Raw genomic sequence first — 10,777 nt, forward strand, 5'->3', positions numbered from 1 at the left:
CGGCAAGGGTGAATGGTGCATTTGTACAGTGCCTTTCCAAGGCGTTTTACATAGATTGTGCATTACATTCACACACACATTCATACACCGATGGCGGAGGAAACAATGCAAGGCACCAACCTGCTCACCGGGAGCAACTAGGGGTTCAGAGTCTTGCTCAAGGACTTTCGACACTAACTCTGGGGGAGCCCTGATTCGACCTGGGAACCCTTCGGGATCCCTCCGTGTTCTAATAGTGGTTTCTCTACACCCAAGGGTCTTCCTCTTCGCAAAGTTGATGACGATAAGGAGAAGTAAGGGTGACACGATGCAACAATGTCAAAGTTGTTGGTTCTGACGGTACATGGCTCTGATGATGTTCACGTATGTGGATGGCATGCCGTACAGCTTTTGTCATTGTACATGTGCACATGTAGGGAATCTGTCCCCTGCATTTACCCATCCTAACAATTAGGAGCAGTGGGTGCCATTGATACAGCGCCTGGGGAGCAGTTAGGCGTTTCAGTAAGTTTCTTGCTCAGGGATACTTCGTCCCCTGGGCGGTGGACCAGGGATCTTCTGACTCCCAGACGGCCTGTCTGCCTTTGGCTACCCCGACCAAGAGGTTGTCTTGTTTAGACAGTTAGATGCTAGATAGGAGGTTAGTATTAGGAAGTACAGTAGGAGGTAGATAGGAGGAACTCAGCAGGTAGGGACTGTAGGAGGAGGTAACGGTAGGTTGACCACTCGTCACATTTGGACACTCCCCAAAAAGGAACGTTTGCCCTGTGTCCCACATGCTGAACAACATCCAGCATTTCAGTAATCATGGTTAGAGAGAGAGGGAGCACTAAAGCATGTCATAAATAAATGTGCAGGTGTGGCAAGGTGTGATGAAACTCTTAACCTGAGCAGCAAACTGAACACGGACCAGCTTTATAATGAGTTCTGTTTTTCTGTTGCCACAGGTAAGAGAGATCAGTGGCAAGACATCCTGTCATAACAAAATGGACAGCACCTCTCAAGAATGCAATTACAAACACGAATAAATACTTTGATATCTTCAACATTCCGGTCACAGGGAGGAAACACTGTAATGTTGATCTTAATATAAGTGAAGGTGAACTACAGCTGCACATACCATGAGTTTTACACCCACCGTCGACTACTAAAAGAGTATGACCTGTAATAGATGCTTAATAGATGATTAATATTATTAATATTTCCCTCACACATGTCTCACAATGTCCAGCGTGTGCGTGCGTGCGCACACTGTTGTGCATGCATTGGAAGGGAATGTTGTCCTAATTTTAGAGAAAGACCGACAGGCAAGTTGCTACTGTACATCCTTTCAGAAATATGACACAATTTACAAGTGTCACCTGGTATATGCGTGTGAGACAAGTATTCTATTGGAGAATGTGTTCTGACATGACCCATGACCCCCTGTTCTTCTATTAACATTAATATGAACACATTCTAGCTGTTTCATTGAATGGGGACAAGTCCGCATCTGTCTGTGCGAAGACTCACTAAACTCTCCTCTCCCCGGCTCTGCTCTCCTCTCCATTTATATTGTTTGTAAGAAAGCACAGTCTATCTTCTCAGAGACTCAACAAGGACCCAGCAACACAGTGCTCCCTAATGACCTAATCAAGTTGCTGATAGCCTCCCATTGCTGAATTGTATCCCTGGTGGAACCTCTTCATGCTCTAATTAGGGTCCAACACAAGCCACTATTTGCTCCTGGGATGTCTATGAAGCAGAAATGGATCCTCTCAAAAGAGTCCCTTTTCTACTACTCTTCCCTGTCTCTCTCTATCCTTCTGCCTACTCCTCTACTGTCTCTCCTTCTAGATCCCTTCAATCTTCTCCCTCCGCTACTCCTCCGCACTCCTCTTCTCGTGCTTTTATCTTCATCTCTCCTCCTAGTCCTCATCTTATTTCCTTTTCACTACTGTTACTTTCACTTCAGTCTTGTTGATCACAGCACAGAGCTGATTTAAGGTCTTTATACATACCGGGGCGTGATGAATAAACTATATGTGCATTCGCTGGCAAGTATTTCACATTAAAAATAATCATGCAGGTTGATGCCTTTATTGATTACTTTATTTGTTTTGAAATTTGTTCCAAATAAAAAGTGTGTCACTTTATTTCTGCGTATATTCACATTCTGTGTGTATAGGCTATAGTCATGACACAACAGTTTGAAAATAAAATACTTCTGGGGATTTGATCACACAAAAGAAATAATCCTGGTCTGTACGAACACATATACTTTGTCGTACGACAGTGTTTTGTGCTGAAAATAGCCATTCTCTTTGCAACTAAATTAGGCATAACAAGTGCCAGCATTGTGGGTTCCATCCATCCCTACCCAATATTAAATGTACCGTGTTAAGATGAACATTTGGGTGTTTTCACTGTAAACCATTTCTACTTGTGTGTGAAGTGTAAACCTCAAAACATTTACATGACAACTCGCACCCATATTTTCTGCTCTTATTTCCCCTCTACAATGCAGTGCAGTTGGCGCAGTAATAACAGCTGTATAGTGGATGGGTCTGACAGCACCTAAAATGTAAATGCTCACTGATGTTTGTGTGAAGGACAAATTACTGCAGGGAGACGTTCCATTAAAGCTAAACTGTTCTACCGGACGTGTTTTCACCTGCACAACAGCTATGACAAAAATGTCATAACTCAACACAGGCCCGCGGGCGAGGTACAACGTTTATGAGAGAGAGAGGGAGAGAGATTGGAGAAAGACAGGTACATTCACCATTACAGGAGACTGTCAGACACATAAAATATAGGTTACACATACACACACACCTAGTCGCCTGTGTGTGTGTGTGTGTGTGTGTGTGTGTGTGTGTGTGTGTGTGTGTGTGTGTGTGTGTGTGTGTGTGTGTGTGTGTGTGTGTGTGTGTGTGTGTGTGTGTGTGTGTGTGTGAGATAGTGTTTCTTTCACTGTTAATGTTTAATCTCTGAAAGATTATATACCCCTCATAGCTAACACATTTTTCATTCATAACTCTAAAATCTATGTTATTATAGTATTTAGATATAAATTATGTTCTATGTAAGTAATGTGTTAAGTTCCGTTTTAGTTTCATCCAACTCATGGCTGCTCAGGTGGTCATATTCAGCTTATTCAGATTGTTTGTCTCTGGTTATTACAGTATTTTTGTGCGTCGTTGGATGATTGTTAATAGTGTCAAAGTTAGTATATAATCATAGGTAGCATAGCACAGCTTAGTCCATTCACAATTCACATCATACTATAACTGGAGTTCCTTACTGGTCCCCCCTCTATGACTATTATATGAATGACCATCGTTCCGTTTCATTCGGACATCTATACAGTATACTAGTAAGACACCTCAGGGCGACATGCGACCTCGTCCTGGCCATCTGGTCAGTGATTTATATCGGACCAGTTGCACCAGACCCCTGCATGATAGTCAACAATGTGATGTCAGAACATGTCCATATATGGTCATTACCAAATATGGGCATTCCCAGATATATGCGCTTAGTATTGATGACATCGGGACAGGGATCTCCATATATGGGCATAAAACGGATAAGGAGGTAATTAATTTGCAAGTGTGACTCGTGATGACATCAGCAATCTCCATATATGGGCATAAAAGGGACATCAAGCCAGAGCACGAGTCACACTTGCAAATGAATTAAGTCCTTGTCCGTTTTATGCCCATATATGGAGATCCCTGTCCCAATGTCATCAATATTAAGCACATATCTGGGAATGCCCATATTTGGTAATGCCCATACATATATGGGCATGTTCTGACATCACATTGTTGACTATCATGCAGGGGTCACCATATATGGGTAACTGGTCCGATATACATCTCTGGCCAGATGGCCAAAGGCGAGGTAGCATGTCACCCTGAGGTGTCTTACTAGTGTGTATTTACTGTATGTATGTGTGTATATATATGAGCGTGTGTGCACTGTATGTATACCCTCTAGGCACACATGGCCACGTTCTGCTCACCAGCGCGCACACAATCACACAAACATCTGTTTCCTAAAATCATCTCATGTCACACTTGCTGCTAGAAGAATACAACAGAATACATCAACACTACATTATATTAACTTGACATAACATTAGATTATATTAATATTACCTACAGTAACACTTAATAACATTGTAATGTTAATAACATTGCATTATATAAACACATTTGTGCTAAATTGACCAAATGACATTATATTAGCAATATATTATGTTAACATTGCATCATATAAACACTACATGACATTAACATTATGTAACATTGCATTTTAACACTACATTATGTTAACATTGCATTATAGAATAACATACATATTGTATTCATAAATTAACAATATTCCACGTTCTAGACAGTTTTAGAATCATTTAATCTGTTCTAACAGACTGAAATCAAACCAAACACCTTCAGTCCCCAAAGACACAGAATGACTCCCTCCAATTACAAAAACAACACCTAATGCACACCCCAGAGACGGTGTAGGAGTGAGTGAGTGTATGTGTGCGGTGCTGTGTGTGTGTGTGTGTGTGTGTGTGTGTGTGTGTGTGTGTGTGTGTGTGTGTGTGTGTGTGTGTGTGTGTGTGTGTGTGTGTGTGTGTGTGTGTGTGTGTGCGCGCGCGCGCGTGCGTGCGTGCGTGCGTGCGTGTGTTTGTGTTCATGCGTGTGTCCGTCCATGTGCGCATGTGTGTGCCATCTGTAGTTGGGTGTGCTTCATTAAAAGCTCAAAATCATGAACCGCTTTGATCTCAAACACCAAGACCACCAATTAGTGCCTGTGTATTTTAAAGATCAGAGGTCATGGTTTCATATCATGGTTGTGGGGGTGACGGTGGCCCAGTTGGTCTGGGAATCAGAAGGTCCTCGGTTCGATACTCGGCTCCTCCAGGCTCCCCGTCAAAGTGCCCCTGAGCAAGACACATTTTAACCCCTATAAACTGCTCCCCGGTGCACACACACACATGAGCAGCAAACTGCTGGATCAAATGCAGACAAAATTAATTCCCCCTCAGGGATCAGTAAATGTCCTGTTTTAGAGACAACGGCTTAGTGATTTGGTGGCCATTACCACAGGCTTCTATTCCTTCCTATTATGCCCCCCCCCCATACACACACACACACACACACACACACACACACACACACACATTTCTTCTTCTAAATCAATGAGTATTCAAGTAAAAAGCACCCAATAACTCCTTATAGTGACTTATAATCAGACTAATATATTAAAATGGTGATTATAATGCATTATCAAATTATAATGTATTACATCTATGAGAATTAGACTTCACTTTGTTTATTTACACTGACATGTACATATCTGCGGCTAAATGGTTTCTCACCTGCATAAGGGACTATACACACAACGTTTCCATGTATCTATTTTTGGACCATGCACCTTATGTATTTTACATCGCTCATATAAGATATCTGACATATACAGTATGACCTGTTTTCCTTGTTTCAAATTCTTTCTTTCTCTGTTCTTTCTATGCAAATTATGGTAGTTTGTACTAGAGATTTTTCATCCACACTTACACCTGTAAACCTGTGATGTGACAATGAAGTTGAATCATTCTGAATCTGATCCTTTTCAAAGAAAAGTATTATCATACTTGACCTTATAAGTCATTATAAATTGCTTTATAACATCTCATGATTATTGTATTAAGTATAATGATGTGGTTAGGCCGCCTAATAAGCCGATTATAATGCATTATACGCTTATAATTGTACTTCTGCGTTCCTCCAAATGCACCCATAAACTCATATTGCTCAACAAGCCTCTATTCAGATGATTCCCGTGTTCAATTATTATATATGAATACAACTCCAGTCTAACTTATGAAGTAGCTCTTATGAGCAAGTTAAAGCCTCTCCTTCGCCAGTCCTTTCTTCCTCTCCTTTCACTGCTTCTATGGTCTTAAAGCCAAGGAGAAAACAGACCTCATCAATTAGAGCCTGCGGGTCTTTAAATGTCCTCCATAGAGGAACATTCATTCGGTCTTAATGATGTTACGGCTCCAATAGTCTCACGCTGCTGAGAAACACGTAATCCTTGGTGCTGCCCCCTCCTCGGCCCTTACTCCCCCCTCGGGGGGCAGCAACACAATCACCCCCTGGGGGAAACATACACACTCTGCCAAACTCCCGCTGGGGAGGTGGAGGACTATTGTGCATTTGTCATCCGTTCCTAAAAAAAAAAAAGGAAAACTCCTTTCGGTGGTCACTTCCTGTATGGGAAAAAAAAACAACAGCCTGTTTCCACTACTGAGAAAACATCCCAGTTCCATAAAAGATTATAAGTATGACATGGATGGACAGATGGACATGAGAAAGTTCTAGAGCACATGGGATACAATCAGGCCTGTTCATTGTGTAAATTGTGTAAATAAAACATAGACATATGATGATATATGACGATATGCGTCTTCATCAGAATCATGATGTACGTTATTAGTCTTGTCGGTCTTCTTGTGCAGGTGCATGCCCCAAGGACGGAGGTGGAGTGGCCCTCTGGGAATTAGAAGGTCCCCGGTTCGATCCTTAGCTCCTCCTTGATTCATGTCACCTGGTTAACTGTCCCTAAGCAAGATATTTAACGTCCAACTGCTCTCACTGTGACCATGCCAGTGGCATGGTGCTGGGTCAGTGCAGAGATCACAAGTCATCCTTCACAATCCTTACTGTCTAATATCTATGTTGATGCACGTTGCAAGTCTAAACTTTTGTACATACAGTATTGTGCTGGATATACTGTGTGTATACAGTATCTTTCGTTTATTTGTCTTTTTATTTTCCATTTCCCACACATCCCCAACCCATCCCCTCTTCTTTTCGTTCTCCTCTCTGGAAATAATAAAAACGATGGTGCTCTCTCAAAACATTTCACACACTTCTTTTCGCATGTAAACCTGTGATGCGACAATAAAAGCCGATTCTGATTAACATAATATTCCCCCATTAATGAACAAACGCAATAAACAAATACATGAGCTATATCAGAGCTATAACATTTTTTATTTAAGATCATAATCCCAATTCGACAAATTAATCCTCAGAGCTGCAAGGGCTGTTAAACACAGGACACAGCATTTGATCAACTATTAAACTAAGTCTATATAATCTATATACTCCAGTATACAACAAATTGTTAAAATAAACGATCGCAATGCATTGTGAGTTGTCGAGGGCTGTGGTGAAGGTCATGTGAGTGTCGGAGGTTGTGTTTTTTAGCTGTTTTGGTTGCTGTTCACAGATTATTTACAGTGTTACTTTATACATATATTTCTGTCTTCCTTTAAAGTTGTGGAAAGGATTTACTAATTCCTGGCTTTGTAATGGATTTTCCCAAACTCACCTCTCATCAGTTTGAGCAAGTAATAGAATCTCCAATCTGTAGGTGAAGATGTAGGTACATACATACTGTACATGCACACACAGATACTGTACATGCACACACGCGTGCGTGTGCTCACAAATACACACACACGCACGCACGCACGCACACACACACACACACACACACACACACACACACACACACACACACACACACACACACACACACGCTCACAAATACAACACACACACACAAGCAGCATGGAAAGCCCTGGGCAACAATCTGTGGTGACAAAAATCCACTACCTTCATTATCAACTGTCTTTCTGTCTGTCTGTCTGTCTGTCTGTCTGTCTGTCTGTCTGTCTGTCTGTCTGTCTGTCTGTCTGTCTGTCTGTCTCTCTGTCTGTCTGTCTGTCTGTTCAGTTGTTCCCTCACAGGCACACAGCTGAGGTGTCAAATCTAAATAAGGTGACACACACACACACACACACACACACACACACACACACACACACACACACACACACACACACACACACACACACACACACACACATGCTATGTAAAGGCTATCTATATAAGTATCTCCGCCAGACCGAAGGCAGGGCCAAAACATGTTTTTTTGTCCCTGTCTGTGTTTGTTGGTATGTGTGTATGCGATTAAACCACTACTGTACCAATTAGCATAACATTTATTTTGCATGCTGCCAGTACAAGGAAGTCCATTTCTGAACAATGTTCAAAATGGCCTCAAGGTAGCGCCCAACTCCATACTATATACCCATTGGCCTATAAGTCTATAACCATAGGTATACACTCTCATACTGCAACTCCCCATATAAGCCACGCCCATTTCCACTTTACTAGATTTTTCATCATTTTACATTTTCTTCCAAATACACTTTTTGCTACCACATAAACAAAATGCTACACATGATCTCCCTCTGGAGTCATGTTATAAAAACAAACAATATAAGAGGGTCATTCTGTGTGTGTCTGTGTGCCCATAACAAATTTCACAAAGTGAAATAATAATTGATAGTTAGAGAATGGACGGCCCTCCCCACCTATTTGTTTCAATGAAAGTTTCTCACCAGGCATGAAGCACCCGGAAGTACACTCTTCTTCCTGGATTGGCTCCAACGTTGGAACCAATAGAGCAAGCACACTAGCGTTTCAGATGATGGAAGCATGTGCAATAGAATCATAAATGTGGAAGTCTTGCTATACCAGATTTACCCACCAGGCAAATAATCAATAATCTGCTTCTGGGAGCTTGGACAATTTACACTTAAAATTTACAATTTAGGCATTTAGCAGATGCTCTTAATCCAGAGCGATTTACAATAAGCCATGTAATACATCAAGCTCCTATTCAGTAAAAACTTTATATAAAACCTAAAAAGAAACTAACTCATATGGTCATTGTGGGTAGGCGGGTGCTACGGTACCGTTCCATTGTCTTGTGCCCACAGCCAGTAGGCCACATGCAGAAGCACCTCCACTATTGTTTTCACAAATGTTTTTATTGGATATTTAACTTTTCTTTTACAATGTTCAACGAGCTTAAATCTTTCCCAAATTTGGAGTCATACATCATAGATATAGATGACAGGCGTCACAGGCTGGCCTCATGAAGCCGGATGGCCACATTGGCCATGCCGTTTCCCATGTGGAAAAAATGGGCGTTTTCCAATTACATTTAACATGAGAGCCAATGTAGATCTTTTTTTTTTTTTTTTCATATCCGGTTTAACTGTTTCCGGTCAAAAGAAGAATCGCTACTTTTTGAGCAGATGAACGGCAGCTAATAATAATGTTGGATTAAATGCAATAAAAAATAAATCTGTCAAGACTTAAAATAGCTCATCATATCTCGTCATTGGTAGTAAATGAGTTAACCTCAAATTGTAGCCTGCGACTTACTGCCTTCTGTGGGCCTGCCAGCCTCTCAGAGTTACTGTAGTATGTGGTCCACGAAGCAGCCTACCTCCCCTCACCATCCAGGTCACATGGCACCAATGTAACACCTGTGATTCGAAGCTGGGTCTCTCGTCTGGGAAACCAAACATCTACCACTCAATATCGGTAACCGGTCACTTCGCCAAAAATCCAACTCGCCAAATTGTCCACGCTCATTGAGCAGGCTTGTCAATGCGCCTGGATTCACCAGGATGATTGGCAATTACATCTACTATGTTAAATATTTTCTGGGGGAGGACCCCCAGATGAGAAGTCATGAGTAAGGATGTCTTACTTTGCTTCAGTCATCAAATCTGTACACCTACATTTGGCATTTTAAGGCTGAAATTGTACCCATGCTAGTAAAGCAAGCCTGATAAAAGTATCAAACATGCACAAAAGTCAACAGAACACGGGAAAATATATATCTGTTAAGAAGTTTTGGGGGAGGACCACCAGACCCCTTTTGGGGAGTTCCGCGTACCCCCTAAAAAATAAATCTCCTGGATTCTCCTGGACGAGTGCATCTCTCCACTCCGACATGTCTCCTTTCCGACATGTCTCCATTCCGACACTAACTCTATCTCTAACCCTAACCCTAAACCTTAGGCCCATGGGAGTGTCGCCACTCCGACAATAAGAAGTCAATTTCGGAGTGGCGACATGTCGGAATGGAGAGAGCCAACATTGGACTCTCCTGGTCCAATGTTGACAACCCTGCTCATTGGCGAGGTATCAAGTTGATTTGGTGAGTTGGATTTTTGGCGAAGTGACTGGTATTCCTCAATATCTACCTCTAATAAGAGGGAATCCCCTTCTTGGCCAGCTGAGAATTAGGCTTTTGAGCTGCAGACTGCGCTACTCTGTATACGAGAAAATAACACAATAACACAACCATCTTAGTTGTGTTACAGTTGTGTTAAGTACAGCACACAAATTGAGTTAACCTATCACAAAGACACAACGCTGAGCTGCTAGGAACTCATTTCTGACCGAATCCGTACTCATCATAATATGTACACACATTGTGCGCACGCACACACAAATGTATTTTCGGTCCAGATTGAATCAAGCGATTTTGACATATATTGTGGCAGGGCTGACATAATGTCTCTTTCTTCTTGTCTCTCTCCACCCCCCTCATTCATTCTAGCTCCCTCTCTCTCTCTCTCTCTCTCTCTCCCTCTCTCTCTCTCTCTCTCTCTCTCTCTCTCTCTCTCTCTCTCTCTCTCTCTCTCTCTCTCTCCATCTCTCTCACTTTCACACTCTCTCTCTCTCAGTTGGATGTGATGGTGTGGGACACAGCAGAGGACTGTTAGCGAGCCATCTGTCCTGTTAGATGAAGTTGTTTCTAATGACTGTCTGTCTCTGCTTAATGCTGCTCATTAGAACACATTTCACACTAAACGCTCATTTTGCTTTTCTCTCCCTCTCTCCCT

Source organism: Nannobrachium achirus (genome assembly GCF_963921795.1).
Source record: "Nannobrachium achirus genome assembly, chromosome: 17".
NCBI lineage: Eukaryota > Metazoa > Chordata > Actinopteri > Myctophiformes > Myctophidae > Nannobrachium > Nannobrachium achirus.